General features: G+C 29.9%; 1 protein-coding gene across 1 annotated transcript in view; it reads right to left on the bottom strand.

Annotated features, from left to right (window-relative positions):
• LOC100142507 (uncharacterized) overlaps window positions 1–17106 on the bottom strand; it is a 155683-nt gene that overhangs the window by 55721 nt on the left and 82856 nt on the right. The window lies entirely within an intron of this gene.

Here is a 17106-nt window from a genome sequence, read left to right as displayed (position 1 = left end):
CAGCATGGGTCAGAAACAATTAATCCGAGATTCAATGGTACTCAAACGAGTATAAATATTTGATTTGAAAATAAATAACAACAAAAACAAACAACATAATCTGATAACGTGATAACAAATAAATGGTTATTAAAAAACTAATAAAATATGTATTGAATTACATCTTAATAATTATAAAGTTTATTACTTACAGGTTGTTTCAGTTAAAAATGCTTAAGGTTTTTGGAATAAAGTGAATTTTTCGCTTAGTTCATTAATGCACCTTGTAAAAATTTTGAAAGTATTGATATCATTTGGATACACTCGCGTTCGGCTCGTTCCCTAAGATTCACCCCAACTAACTTAACTAAAATATATCATAATCGTTCATATAACAAAATTCAGGGTGAGTCTACAAAAGGTATATTTTTACTACATCTCGTAAACTAATATAATTTCCTAATAAATACCTTGTGCGTGTGATCATTTTTTGAATTTTCCTACATTTACTTATAATTTTATTAAGTAGCTGCAAAAATGGTAATTTTTGGTCGTCTGAGAACAAGCAATACTTAAATGTTGTTCGATGATAAAACTCCGTATAAAAAAGTAGCTATCCCCAAAATATAATAACTAAAGTAAAAATTAAAAATTCAAATAAACGTGATTCTAGTGCTAGCAAAAATGTTTATAAAAAATGTTTGCTCAAAGTCATCCATTAAGCATCGTTGTTTTAGAATAACGTTAGAAATCATAAAATTTCGATTAATTAATATGTTCATATTTTTAATTTTAAGGATATTAACATTCTAACTACTTACTTTTAATTATAAGCATAGAACAATTTTGAAAAAATTCACATACATAGAGAAAAACATAAGTATTTAAAGCAGACGATGAATCGGTGCGACTACCAGTTTTTGAGATATGAAAGATACTTTTAGCAGACCCACCCTGTATATATTACTATTAGTCATCACATTATTATTATTATCACAACCTTCAACATTGCAAGATAATCATTACGCATTTGTTTAATGGCTTGTGAACTCTCCAATTGTTGTAAATTGTAAATTGCCGTTTCCTATAGGAAATAATATTTCCAGAAAGAAAAAATACACGCTGTGTCTCCTAAAAGTGTGTTCTTACTGTATTTCAAAAACAAATAATACCATAGAATTCAACGTTTGCAACTAAATAACTTTAATTTTTCAATATACCTATGATTTTTTTTTGAATTTACCTACATTTTCTTATAATTAAGATATAATTAATCAATTGTAAGTTTCTACAAAAATTGTTATTTCTTGTTTTGCGTGAGAACAGGCAATGCTTAAATGTTGTTTTGTGATAAAAATGTAAAAAACTGTCGTTAACCCCAAACATTAATAAAAAATTCTACATTGAAATAGCGGGCAACTATTAATAATTGTTATTTTTGTAGTCACGTTGTTAAAAAATTTGAAAACTTAATTTGACAACCTTGACTATAAAATTTATTTGTCCAAAATTTTATACTCAATTGTCATTCACTTCCGACCTACGATCGCTGACTTGGCCGTCAGATAAAACAGCTCCATACAACAAGATTTTTTGCCTAAGTCATTAAAAATTACGCGGTAAATGTAATTTTAGTGCAAGAATTTTTATGAGAATATTTTGCTTAACGGCAGCATTTAAGCATCATTGTTTTAAGATAACCCTAAAAATAAAAAAATTTCGATTAATCAATATTTTCATATTTTAAATTTTATTGTATAAATATTGTATATTCTTTATTTATTAATAATTTTAATTATAAACATTTACATACACTGAGAGAATTATTAAGTATCTATTTAATTGTAAACGCTGAATTCGGTGTGAGAATTGGATTTTGAGGTATGTATTATATGAAAGATACCCGTATATTGTTATATTTATATTTATACAAACTGTTCAGAAATGTTTGTTCATCAAATCACCTATGAAATTTGAACGTAATGTGCCGCTTAATTTAAATTGTGAATGCGGTCAGAGTGACGGATCCATCAAAATAAGACAAAGAAGCTACAAATCTAAAAACACAAAAACAAAAATCACGAAATTATAAAAAACATATTAAGACAAACCCTACACATAAAACAACTTTGCTGAAATATGAAAAAAAGTGAGTAAAACGCTTATTCAAAGATTTGACGGAGATGACAGTATTCAGAAATTACAATAGTCATTTGAACAAAGCGGCACAATGAATTTAAATTTCATAGTCGACTTGATGAGCAACTATTTTTGAACATATTGTATATAAGGGTTCTGCAAATGTTTAATGTAATCTAAAACAGGTTTGGAATAACAATACTTGTTTGTTGGTTCATAATAGTACAAAAGTTTTTAATTACATTTATTAAAAAAGCCATAGTGTGGCTTCAAAAACTTTATCTCCATAATCTGCCGACTAATAAAATCACGCCACTACGTTAAAGTTCGCTCTAAAATAGACGTTAAACCAATGACAGTTGAGATGACTTCATGCAAACCCAGTAATTAAATCTAATAAGTGGCAGAAGTTAGCAAGGAATGATTCCAACAAATCCCGCACACATGAACTCATTTCCGGAAGCCACTTTTTCCCCAGAAGTTCTCGGATAACGTTTGTCTCCGTCATCGTTTTCTTTTCGCGTGTTTGGCAAAAACTGCGCTAAAATTACCTTCTAATTTTTATAAATGTAACTTGAACGAGACGTTTCGCCGTTCAAAGCACGCCAAAAAAACCTAACGAGATGAAAATCAGATTGTTGTGCACAATAGCCCCAAGACTGCTGTTGTATTATTACTGTTCATAACGGAACGGGTAATAATGAACAGAGGTAGTCATTCGAACCGCAAACTTGGCACTCTCGCAGACATTAATTTCAATTTGTGGCCCGATCGGAAGGCCGATAAGTTCTTCTCTTCTTATTGGTTTCCTCTTGATTTATTAAAAACAGCAGAAGAAGCCTTTTATCTAGGTATTGGCAGGCGACAGAGTCGCTAAATGAGTAATTTCGCAGCAGATTGTTACTCCAGGACCTTCCATAGGTTCTTTCTTTCGAGAGAAGTCTTTTTTTAAAATGTGTACACTTATTTACAAATTCATCTATTAGTAATTTTAAATATTCGACGGTTTTTTATAAAAATATGGTTTTAATTTTAAATACATAATATAATTTTTTTTCTCCTAATCGTTTAAACACACTTTGAAAAGCCGTGACTTTTTTTAATGGCAAAAATAATAAACTAATTGTCATTTTTTTTTATAAACTTGTTAATCACTCAGTTTATTAAACACACTCGTGACTCAATAGTATATTATTATACGAGTTTTATAAGACCTTCTATTGTGGCAAGAATGGTTTAAAAGCACGACGAAGGAGTGCTCCAATAGAATGAGTGCCACAATTAAGTCTTATAAAACGAGTGTAATATACTATTTTTTCTAGTTTCTATTTTTGTTGATTGTTTTTGTTTAGTTTAACTACGAAGGATTTTAACTTAAGAGACGAAACGAGATACAAAATCGCGGGATTTTCTGTACCCAAAAAAAATAGTACGGCGAACGTTATAACGTACCAATTCACTAATTATTTGGAAAAAATGCAGAAATGTTGAGATTTGCAATTTCAACAAACTAAGAAAAGCTGATGACTAAAATTTTCATGAGAAACATGAGAAAAAAAATATTTAAAATATAAAATTGGCGCTTCGTTCAGTATTTTTCAAAACGCTGCGAATACACTTAAAGAAAAAAAAAATTTCAAAAGAAAGTTGTAAAAAATGAAATTTTCTTTAAAAAAGTCAGCGATACCATATCTTTGTCTTCAACGGTTTAAGCCCTAAAAATGCTCAAAGACGCTCAAGCGACGGATTTCCTTCAATTTGCCGGTCGTTAAGTATTGGGAAGTGAATTTATACCTAAACCGATGAAGATAGAAATATGGTGTTCGCGATTTTTTTGTAGAGCATTTAATTCTCACAACCTCATTCCTTACATGTGTTTATATCTTCAGCTGTATTCGCAGCGTTTTAATAAATAGGCGATAGTGCGCAAAAAATTATCTCTTAAAATTATCAAGTTGTGTTCCACCTGATATTTTTTCAAACGCAGCGAATACGGTTGAAGATACAAAAATGTGTAAGGAACGAGGTTGTGGAGAGTTAAATTTTTTACAAAAAAGTCCATCATATTTATATCTTCAACGGTTTAGCCATAAATTCACTTTCCGATACTTGACCACCGGCAAAATAAAGAAAATCCGTCGCTTGAACGTCTTTGAATGACTTTGGGGCCTAAATGGTTGAAGATAGGGATATGGTCTCGCGGACTTCTTTAAAGAAAATTTAATTCTTAACAAATTTCTTTCTGACATTTTCCTTGTATCGGTAACCGTATTAGCAGCGTTTTGAAAAATAGGGGTCAAAGTGCAAATTTTTAAATGTTTGAAATTTTTTAAATAAAGTTTAGGATATAGTTTTTGCATTTCTTTATCGCTTACTACTGAGAATTTACCCCTCTATCTGCCTGTATTATTTTTATTCGCCTTGTGTTAACCGTTATTTAAACTATTTTATAAATTCACTGCTCTTAAAACTTGAACGATAATGGAACAACTGCGGCTCTGGTGAGAATAACGGAACTATCAAAGACGGGGACGTTTTATTTGTACGTCGTTTTATATCCTTAGTTTTAGATATATGTAAGTTTAACTTATCAAAATCGGTTAAAATTATTTCCTCTTAATTTTGTTAATTATTCGGGCTTTATCAATAAACTCATTGACGCTGTTGACAGATCACACATTAAATTACAGTAATGACTGTACTGACAGCATTGTCAATAAAAATTTACTTAAAGGAGTTGCACAAAAGTTCTTTTTGTGAAACTACTTTCAGTTTCTCAATGAATATTTTGTGAAACCAAAGTAGATAAAAGCCATTTATAAAACGTGATACATAATATACTGTTAAACAATTTGGATTGGACTGTATTTAATGATTTTCCCTTCGAATACTTTCTTTAAAATATACGGGATTTGCATCGGCAAAGTAGTTTAGTCATTAACACGCTAATAAAATCTGTCAACAGGTAATGAAATGTTCTTTAGTTAAAGTTACGGAGGAATTAAATACAAGTGCATTATCGTACTCCTAAAGGAGCCTTGATACAAGTCTCCTGTTTAAGCATGCTTTTACGTAGTGTCACATGTTCTTTGCATTTTGTTATTTGTAGTTTAGATCAGGCTAGAAATTTTCCAGTTCAAGCAGCTTGTTCTTTACTAACATGTTGAACTCCCTTTATCTACGTGCTAGCTATTTTAGGCAAAGTGTAACAAAGACATTTTCACAAGTGGAAATTTCTGATAGAGGTTAAACCTCATTTGGTGGAACAACGTGTGTATTTACCTATTGTACGGGCTGATATGGTGATGAGTTTCAAATGGAACAAAACCAGAGTGCTTCTGATCCGGCTACTGAATAGTTTAGTGGTTGTCTATAAACTTTAACAAAGAAAACATACAGTTTTTATGCAGAGTAATCATAATATCAAGTTGTCTTAATTTTTCGCCAAGAAGATGTTTCTGTAAAAAGCTGACTTAGTAGGTTTCAAAATTTACATTTTTCGGGTAATTTGGTTCTATTCAGCTTACATTTTTTTGTAAAAATTAATCTCTTGTAAAATAATTGCAGATTCTTTAAAATAGTTCAATCCAGCATTTTGTAATTATTGATCATATTTCTACTGACTTGTTAAATAAAAACCTGTTTTATTAAAAAATCTATACTTATATTTTCTTCTCGATACAGCCCAAGTTTAAATTTTTTTGGTATATTTTGCTAAAATAAATTATTTTTTGAGGAAGATTTCTCTTTGTTGAAATAAATGTGCTATTTGAGTTATTTTAACTTGTTTCTCGCAAGCTGACTTTTTCAAAAAAAGTCCTCTATACAAAATTTATAGAAATAAACTTTGAACTGAGTTATTATTGTTAGTTTTTTAGTTTGTTTTGGGTTTTTATTAAATGCCAAAAATCGCAAAACTGGCGAAATTTTTTAGTAAAAATTTAAATTACTCGCCTTTTAAGTGATTTTTTAAATCTAGCCACAAAATTGCAAGTACTAGCATTTGGAACCACAAGAAAATTAGTGAATATTATTCAAAATTTTTTAAAATTTTCAAAAAAAAGAACACTTTAAACGTGCGCAAGATAGTGATTTGTCAAGTCAGGTCAGGTAAAAAAAGCTACAAACACCTTGTTTAAACATACTACAAAAAATCAAGAAATTAAATTCATAAAAAATAATATTTTCCTCACAAATTAAAAAAAAAACGTGTAAAAGCTTACATAACTTTGGATTATTTGAAGTGATTTTAAAATAGACATCAACAAATGAAGTAAGCAAGAGTTCTTGTACACTATTTTCCATGAGTGCATGTGCCCGTGTTGACTACTTAAAAGTCATTCGAGTTTTTGTTAATTGTTGCTAAAAGGCTTTTAGTAGCAAATTAGAGAAGCTTATCTTAAACTTGGCAGATTTAGGAAATGATTGCTTTTCTAGCGTTGTCTGCACGCAAGATTGGTATCAAGTTGAACGAACTCGAACGTCGAAGCAAAGAAGCTGATTTAATTCCAAAGGGGTCTAAATTGAGCAGTGACATTATAAAAAAATCCAATCGCTGACAGTTAAATATAGAAAATGAGTCCGCTTGAAGTATCATTCTCATTTTTCTGTATCTCCAAAACTAATTATCACACCGAAATTAGCATTTGCTCTTCAGTACTGTATATTTTTCTCTGTAAATGTGAATTTTTTCAGAATTTTTCTACCCTCCTAATAGGTTATAACTAATTAATTAAAAATATTAATATCAACTGAATTAAAAATATGGAAATATTAAACAATCGAAATTTTATAACTTCTAGTGCCGTTGCTTACACTCGAGCAAAGAGTTCTTATAGAAATTTTAGATAGCCCACTTGATTTTTTAATTTTTGAAGCTGGTGACATGTTTTATGGATTTTTATCACAGAGCAACATCTATAAGCATCCCTTATACTGAGATAACACAAAAAATACGAGTTTTTACGGCAACATAATAGTAATTAATTAATTAAATTTAATTAATTTAAACGCTGAATGCTGTGCGATTATTAGTTTTTGAAATAGAGTACAAATATAATTTTAGCACATTCGCCTTGCATACGAGTATGACTTTCCAATGAGGGTAAAACTAAACCTTCATTCTGATGCCTGAAAGGTTTTGCACCGAAGCCAATTAAAAGCTGCACACTTGACGTAATGCTACAGGGACTAAGTGCATGTAATGCTAATTTGTTATTTCGAGATCGGCGGTGGTACATCTCCGCGCTGGCTTTTCATCAGTGGAAAACACGGTTATAAATTTGAAAAGTTAAGAACTTGCGAAAAGTAATCCAACAGACGATCCCTCGAGTCGAATACCAGCCATTGTTCCAGATATATGTTATACTCAAAATGTCGCAGCTATAAAGAAACGAATGGATTTGTATTTTATATTCGAGATAAGATGGAAGGGTCGGTCTACAACACAAGGACGAATTTGGACGTTTAATGGCACTTGAAATGCAATTGCAAGATACGATGAGGGTTGGTTGGTGTTGGGTAATACGTATTGTGTTTGCCAACCATGTTCCAAATGATGCGAAGAGTTTTATCGAAGTGCACCGATGAGACGTCGATAACGAATTGGGAGGGAAAACTAACTCACTTGGACATCCAAACCACTCGAACAACAATAAAAGAGCTTTCACTTGGAAATGTGTTACACGGAACAAGCTAAACAAACAGAACAGGCATTCATTCCAATTCAATAATTGAAAATATGAAAATTCAATATGAAAAAATAATTGATTAAGGGTGGATTTTGCAATTGTCGGATAACTTTATCCTGGGGATAAATTTTCAAAAATACAATGTTGCAATTGTAACCATAGTAATTTTACTAGAAATAACTTATCCAGGGTTTATCTGACGATTACAAAATCAGAGTAATGTAGAAACAAAAGCTAAGTGGGATTACAATACAGGTGTCCCAAGTTGTGGTTAAATATTCTTAGATTTTATGTAATACATTTTTTAACAAACGATGATTTCGTCACAAAAGAAGAAAAACTTATTATAACATATTAGCTTAAAAATATCAGTGTTAAAAGCTACATCCAAAATTATAGTGTTTCATTTAGAAAAACATGTTTGAATTGTAACTGATTTCGGAAACAAGTTGTATATCTGAAAATAATTTTAGGTGAGTCAGTGTTAGTACCTACGGCTTACGAAACAAATTTAATAGAGTATTATACTCGAAAGTAAAAGTTTTTGGAAATTGGAGATTTTGAAAGTAGACACACAATGATGTCTAGTAATATTGGTCTGAGTATTTTTAAATCGGTAATGATTCGTCAGTCTTTCTCTGCATACAATTAACGCTACGACCTACGTTTGGGCTGGTAAACGTCAAATACAAATGTCAAAACTGAGAGTTGTCGATTGTGACTGTGTTGTGTGCTAATATTTTGCAGGAATTTGTGTTTTGGTAAAATGACTGTTCCTGCAGCACATCTAAAGTCGTATGTAAAACAACAGAGGCAGAAATTGAGAAAAAACGTACGTCTTTTAAGCTATCTTTGTTGGCAAGTTTTCTATCTCAAGTTCTGTGACTGGCTGATTCAAAAAGGAACATTGCTGACGTCAGGCCAGAAATTTTCACATTTTCAATTATTTTCCTCAAAAACGGTAGAGCTTTGGTTAAAATAAAAAAATATGGGTCGCCTATTTTGTTGTTTGGCTATCCATATAAGTAGAAGAAAAGTCATCTGAATTTAATTTTGATATTTTAAATTTTGTAGTAATAGTAAACAGAATGTTTCGAAAAAATAATAAATATTGAAAAAAAATCAATAACATTCAAGGTCACTGTTATTTCCACAATTTTCACTCGTTTCAATCTATTGAAATAACTTTGACAGTTATATTTAAAGTTTTGATTTTTTCGATTTTTTTAGATTCTTTCCAGATAAATATACTTTTGGAAAAAATCTTTAAGTTCAATATTATTTTTATCATTTTCACACATTTCACCCCGTATTTCAATAACTTAAACAGTTCTTCCAAAAGTTACGGTTTTTAGATTTTCTGCATTTTTTTCTCAAAAATTACTGTTTTATTTTATTTCGAAATTTATCGGATTATTTCCACAAAAAAGTTTAATTTTATTAATTTTTTATTTCACTAGTCATTACATTAACTCATTACTGATCATAACCGAAACAATTTTTTTTGTTACTATTGAATGTTTAATTAATGCTAAGTAATTTAAAGAATAGTACCTAGTGATTTTATTACTTATAATAATAGATTATTTTTTTAATGTCCCTAAGTGTCGGCGTATAAATTAAGACACCCTGCATGTTGTATATGATACAGTTTGCTCAAGACAATTTTATGTTTATACCGTACGTTAGAACCTTTTTCATATAGCAACGGCGTTAATCTAGCCATTACGAAATCGAATAAAAAGTTATAATGTAACGAAGTTTATAATAACGTTTGAAAAAATTATTTGTTGTGTTTGTAATTTCGTGTTAATTTGTGTTTTGTGCTGTCGTTAATTTATCTTTTTTCGCTGTTATTCTGTTAATCTTGTCTTGTCGCTCGTTACTACTGATAGCAGTGCAATACGAATTGTTCCTTGCCGAATTAAATATCAATAGATTTTTTGACCATTCTGTACTGTACATTTTTCGTTGCTAAGGGAAAAGGTATTTTGCAGACGTAACTTACACAGCGATAAAGAAGATTTTCAAACATTTGCATATAAATACAAAACTGAACCAGCAGACATAAGTGGCTAAACTTCTCTTGGTCATCATAAGCAAATAATGTATGCGTTGTTGGAATTTATATCCTTTTGTATCCAGGCTTAGAGTTCATTGTCATCATATACAACTGCAGATAGCGGAAAATTTGTATTTTTGCTGCTTTGTGAAAAAATTAGTAACAACATACTCGTAATACAATTAATTTTTTACCACACAAATACAAATTTATTCAAAGTACATTTGTTTCAAATATAAAATAAATAATTTCAAAGTGAAAATAAATATAAACAACCATTATTTTTATAACATTAAATTGTCACAATTTACTATTATAAATTTTTGAAGAATATTAAATATCAGTTTCATGATATATCTCTGACACTCAGTTTAATTTTAGACAGCATAAAGTTTCATACTGATCTCGTGAAATGATCTGGTTTATTATTTATGCTACATCAAAATGCTTTCTACTCATTTGATAAATTCGTTAAGCTTACGTCTTTCATTCAAGTGTTGGGTACTGTAATTGTACGTGGTGTGGATTTGTTACAATTGCTTTATGAGTATGACAGGAAAAATTTTAAATGTTTTTACAATATTTAGCAATATACGAGGTGGGCCCGTAAAACTTTATCTTAAAAACTAATAGTCGCACAGAAATCAGTGGTTGCGTTTAAATTCTTTATATTTTTCTCTATATATGTGATTTTTTTCAGAATTTTTGTACCCTTCCTTATAGCTAGCTATTTTATAATTAATTAAAAACATCGATATCAAAATAAAAGAAATTATTAATTAATCAAAATTTTATTATATCTAGTGGTATTCTAAATCAACGATGCTTAAAGGATTTTTTCGAACAAACAATTCTTAATTAATTTTTGCTAGCACCAAGAATTAAGTTTATTGGAATTTTTAATGTTTACTCAATTAATTATTTTTTGAGGTTAGCAACATTTTTTTCCACAAAGTAAGATTAAAGCATTGTTTGGTCTTGTTTTCAGATTAATCACTACTTTGTAGTGATTAATTAATTATAAGAAATTGAAGAAAAAATCTGAAAAAATCAACAGGCATGTAGAAAAATTCAATACGATTATTAGTTTTTGAGATATAGTAAAAAATACTTTTAGTAGACCCTCCCCGTATATGTGGCAATATGAATACGAGATAATCTATGCCAGTACTTTATGCTATCCGTTACCTTCCATTGTTCTAAGCTAGGCTTAGCCTAAATCACTGCAGAATTAGGTATTCGGAACAATAAACATCCGCTTTGAAAATTATGAAATTTATTACATCACACATAAAGTAGTTCCCCATAAATCTAAGAGACAGTTAACCTCAATCCCGCCCAAAATCAAATTCTAACGTCAGTCATTAGAAGTGATGTCTGCGTTTAAAAGCTTTATTTACGTTTAGGTCTCTTTCTTAACGTAAGATGTCATTACGTCCGCTATAATATAATATAAGTGATATAATTGAAACCGGAGGGACGTCCATATATATGACTTTATTGTCCATAAGAACGCCATCTGCACAACATTTCTTTACAAAATTCGATTAGAGCGAATCTTTTTATTATCATCATGCCGCATAAAATTCACGAAATTTGACAGAACAAAAAACGATTTCTTTTCTTTCCCCGACGGTCTACGACTGTATAAAAAAATGAACTCTGCGTTGCTCTCTTATTTATTAACATTCTTGTACTGGGTTTGCAAACAATATAACCCGCCTTGCTTCGAGATTTAGATGTTTAAATTATTGATGGGGTGGTGGCTTTAAGTTCAGAGTGGTTTATTTGTGAGCATGTTTTTAGACAACGAGGAAATTTATTCAACATGGGTTGGCAGGGTTTTAAGTAGCAGATCTGGTTTAGTTTCCTGTAATCACATTCACGTTCTTTTAAAATATTCGCTTGAAATTACTAATTTCAGTGATTTCTAGGTTACAGTTTAGTTTAGTTCAATCTGCATTGTTAAAAATATTACATTTAACTAGCTACAATATTGAGATAAGGAGAAACGGTCTCATTTCCGGCCAAATTTCGTGATTTTTCGATTTAATTTTGTCAAAAATAAAATCTGGATCAATTGCGATCCGGTTTAAAAAATCCATTGAAATTCACTAAAAGGTAAAATTCTAGCTAACTTTTTGTTTTAATTCTAGCACACTCTCGCAAAATAATCGAGTTTTAAGTTCAGAAAAATACTTAAAGCTCCAAACACATAAAGATTATACAACCCAGTTAGTAATCATTGGCTTATGTTTGACAAAACAGCGATAAATAATTGCATTTTTCTACTTTTGTTTCGTACTATTTTGAACAATCTCTGATATGTAGTCCCTTCGAGCACCTTTCGAGAATGTACAAACATAACTTCAAAAGCCAGTGCAAGTAAGTAATATAAGATCTCATTGTCCTAAGACCAATTTTCAAATTCCGTATTTGTTGAGAGGGACATTGCCAAACCTCTTGGACACTTTCAAAATACATTTTTACGAATAAACTAATGACGGTCCAAATTATTAATTTAATTTCACGGCCAGCGTGCCACAATTCCCTAAATTTCGAAATTAATTTTTTTTGAAAAAAAGGTGCAAACTAAAAAAAATACTGTATGATATCTCTTTTAGAAAGCATTTTGTCTCACTTACTCCAAATCTCTTATATCAGTGCGTGCGACAAAAAGCGTCTTATACAACTCGTATTATAATATATCAGCTGCTTCAAAACTATAAAAACGCCAACGTCGAATTTTATAGACATATTTTTTTAAATAAGATCTATCAAATTGTAAAATAGTTATTAATGATCTCTCATTTAAAGTATTAATTACATTAGCTACTATTGTTTTGAAATGTATGCATAATTTATAACAACTAATTTTGAGAGAAAATGCGGCCTTGGCGTTTTTATAGATCTGAAACAGCTAATACATACTATTTTGTCTGTGAAACATTTTAAAACCCTGCAAAACAGGCAAAAGTTTTGACACTTTTGGCCCAATTTAGTGATTTTGCGGCTTCACTATGACAAAATTTCGTGAAATAATAATGTTGCGACCTCAAAAACCTCTTCAAACTCTTACAAGGGTTAGAATGCTGGCATTTGCTAAAAAAGTTATAGATTTCTAGTTTTGGATTTAACGAAATCTCGCAAGAGAACTGGCTTTTTAAGTTCATCAACGTGTCTAAAAGCATTAAAAAGCTTATGCAATTTTTGATTCAGTGTAATGATTTTTGGTTTATATTTGACACACATTTGTGAAATAATTGCCTTTCCGACAAAAAATGGAAAGGAAAAAGGCATATTGAAGCTCTAAAAAAATGAAAGTCGGCTTTTTCGACCATTAGTGATTTAGAATTTTGTGATTTCTTGATTTAAAACATGGTTCAAAAACATGGTAAAATTCTCTAGAGAAGACAAAAAATGTTACGTCTTAATTTAGTGATACTTGGGTTTAATTATGAGAAACATGTATAAAATTATGAAATTTATGTGAATTAACTGGGTTTCGGGTTAAAAAAAACTGCTGCTAAAACTCCCGCATATATGAAATTTTGTTATTTTCTATATAACTTACAGATTTTTCAGTTTTTAAGTTCATATACTGAAAAGCTAAAAAGGGTAAAATTATGCGATTTTCTTCTCAGTATGGTGATTGTTTAGCTTATTATTTTTAACAACATTTTGTGAACTAGTTACATTTGAGGTTAAAAGTTTCTTTACATTGTGAAAAATTGTGTTTTTTGTTTAAGAAAAAACTGTTACAACTATTGAAAATGTTGAAATCCTATCACTTTCTATCAAATTTAGTGACTTGTATTTTAAAGTGGTTTTCGCAAAATCTAAAAAAGCTTTGTTAAAAACGTTCAAGTTCAAAAACGTGTTTAGAAGCTTGAAAAGCAGAGAGTATTATTTGGTTTAACTATTATGTGATTATTATTTGACTTAATTTTTTACAAAATTTAGTAAAACATGTAATTACGTTTCTCGGTCAAAAACATTTTGAAACTGTCGAAAAAGAGAAAAACTATGTCCTGATTTATTCATATTTGGCTTTTCAGAAAATTTTGTGAAATAAATATAATTGCATTTTAGCTTAAAACACTTTCAAAACCACTCGCGAAAATACTTTGTTTTTAAGGTCAGAAAGGTACTTCAAAGCTCGAAAAGACATAATTGTTATATTAAACATTAAATTAATAGTAAATAAATAGTGTTAATTACATTTGAGTAATTTTTCTCTAACAATTTTCTGAACTACTTGCGTTTTGACAAAAAAAAATTGTTAAAACTCTCGGAAAGGTATTAATTCCGTTATTTCCTACATGATTTTTCATTTCAGTAATACCAAAATAAAATTGATTTTTTAAAAAAGGCAAAAGTGAGTTCACTTTCGTTGTAATTTATTGTTGTCTCTGCTTGATTTTCAAAAAAAACTTGTGGAATATTGGTGTTTCGGCCTAAAATCTCTGTTAAAACTCTCGGAGTAAGAAATTCTGTCATTTTTTATCTGCGAGTAATTTAATTATTTTTCATTTTTAAATTTTCAGTTCAGCGATTCGTTGGATTAGCAATGACCAAATTTTGTTCAACAAATGGGACTGACTGAAAGACGTGGAAAAGCGCAGGATTTTTTAAATGCACACAAAAAAAATAATACGGATAAAAAATCTAAATTAATAGTATATTAAAGTAACAGTGGATATTGGGGTCTTTAAAATACGAGCGATTTTTCGAGCACGATGGCGTAGACGGAGTACTCGAAATAGAGCAAGTGGTTTAAAAACCGGTTATCCACGAATACTTTACTCTATTTTTTTATTGGTACACATTGAAATCATAAATACTGATATTAATATTACAAAAATATGTCATTATAATAAAAAATCATTAAAAAGTAACCCAAGAAACGTGAAGATAAATGGCAACTTTTTCATGATTTTTTTGTTATAATGACAATAATAACTCCATTCCATGATAACAAAAGTTATACTGATCTCACATTACATTATTAACAGTATTTATGATTTCAAAGTGTGCCAGTAAAAAAAGGTTGAGTATTCGTGGATAACTTGTCTATAAATTTTCACTGTATTTCTTCTTTCTTTTATGCAAACGAGCAGGTCATTGTTTTAACACGTATGTGTAGGTACAAAGTTTTAAATAAAAATAGAATTTCTGTGGTAACTGATTCCATCAATTTTATCACCGATTTCCTCCCCAAAGTGATGACTTCCATTCACAAATCCTTACATTTGTTAGCCAAGCAGTATTTTCCATATTATGTCAACGTTCACACTTTTTAAATGTGTGTCGCAACCCTTCTGCCTGCAACTTTACTAATGTCTGTCTCATCAATATCAAACACGTGGCCGCTGCCAATAAATTCGAACTAAGTTCAAAGTCATTTTTCATCCTCTCGTTTCTATCGAAAAGGTGGCAACCTGAATAAATCATTGTTAGTTTCATGACCCACAAACACTAATAGGACTAATAAATATTTTGAAATTAGATATACAAGATTAAATTCATTCGATGCAAGAGATTAGAATGTCACTTTCTTGTTGTTTATTATATCTACATCTAACTAAAGCTTTGTATAAATAATTTCTCTAGACACAAATACTAAATTAACATGTACCTCAATTTGTGTTTTTAATTTCAGCTAAAACACACATAAACATAATAGAAGTTTTTGTGTCTAGAGGTATCTAAACTTTAATTCATTCCGTTTTATTTTGCAATTACAAATTGTGTTCTCTCTTCGCTGCTTAATTATTTGCTGTTTTTTCGCCTTGAGTTTGCGGCAAAATTAAATTCCTTGCCATCTAAAAAGAAGTAATTGTGGTTCTTTATAATATGTTTAAGGGAAAAAAAGTTAATCTCCGCAACCATTTCTAATTAATTTACCGCGGGTAAAATTGCTTTCTTAAAATTTCATTATACAAATGTAAAACTTGCACATCATTAAAAAGTACACATCGAAGAGTGAAATTCATCCATTGACAAAGCTGGGATTTCCTTTCAGAACAATTTTTTCACAGAAACAAAACCAATCTTTTCCTTTGAATATCGATTTCGGGATGGAGAGACAAAAGGAGAAATTATCCTTGATTAAAATGTTGGTCGAGTTGATGGTTATTGTTAAGTCTACTGTTCAAGAGTTAAATTGACGTTTAATAGCTCTTTGTGAGAATATTTAGGTTGTTTTACAGCTTGCTTACGATGGATTATTTTGAAAGATATTGATTGATGATAGGGCTGGTTAATAATTCAGAGGATGAATTATGAATTAGGTGGATTGGAAAGGATTCTTTTACCCAAGAGGATTAAAACATAATTAGTGTGCTATTGTAAAGGATCAGCGGAAAGAATGCTAATGTCAAAACTATTATACACAAACAGTTTTTTTAATGAGACTTTCATAACAAACTATAACTAATTAAGCTCTAGCAGTCGAACCACTAGAAAAGTTACGTTTAGAATTTAATTAAAACTTTGCATTTGAGTCTCTGTGAATCTCCACCATGTTGAAACTTGATGAGATCCTGATGTTTTACGAAAAATATCGAAGCTGGGATTTGACCTAAACATATTTCTAATATGGCAGATTTTATTGTAAAATTCAGTAAAACCAAAAGGTTCCTAAAGGTTTTAAAAAATTAAAAAACTACAGAAAAGTGATATGAAAAAATTTTGTACACATGAGTCGTAATTTAAAACGAAACGATTTTGGAATGAATTTTTGCGTTTTTTTTGTAATCAATTCATACTCTACTCGTCACAATTCTTATTTAATTTTTAATTAGAGTTCGTTATTTTATTTCATTTGGTCTATAGGTAACACGAAAATAAATAGAACAACTTCAAATGCTTCAATGCTTAACTGAAACGAATTTGATGATCAAACTATTACTGTAAAGACACTATTATAATGTGAGAAGACAGAGTTGACACACGAGATCGAAAATTGGTTCCCCAATTTTCCAGTTTTTCATGGTTTATTATTAAATTATTATTTTTGCTTGAATGCTTTTTTTCTTCTATTTTAGTATAAAGTGGTTTTTATTTCTCAATTTTTTATTCCAATTTCCAGAGATTTTCGTTTTCAGGCCCGTCGTTTTTTCATGGTTTGTTATTTTTGATGCGATTTTTAGATTTTAAATATCCAGATTTAAATTGTTTCAAAATTATGTCAAGTAAAAGACGTAAAATCACAAAAGTCGACAAAAAAAAATA

This window comes from Tribolium castaneum, chromosome 6 (genome assembly GCF_031307605.1).
Source record: "Tribolium castaneum strain GA2 chromosome 6, icTriCast1.1, whole genome shotgun sequence".
NCBI lineage: Eukaryota > Metazoa > Arthropoda > Insecta > Coleoptera > Tenebrionidae > Tribolium > Tribolium castaneum.
Note: the sequence above shows the minus strand (reverse complement) of the source record. Positions and strands in the feature narration are given on the sequence as shown.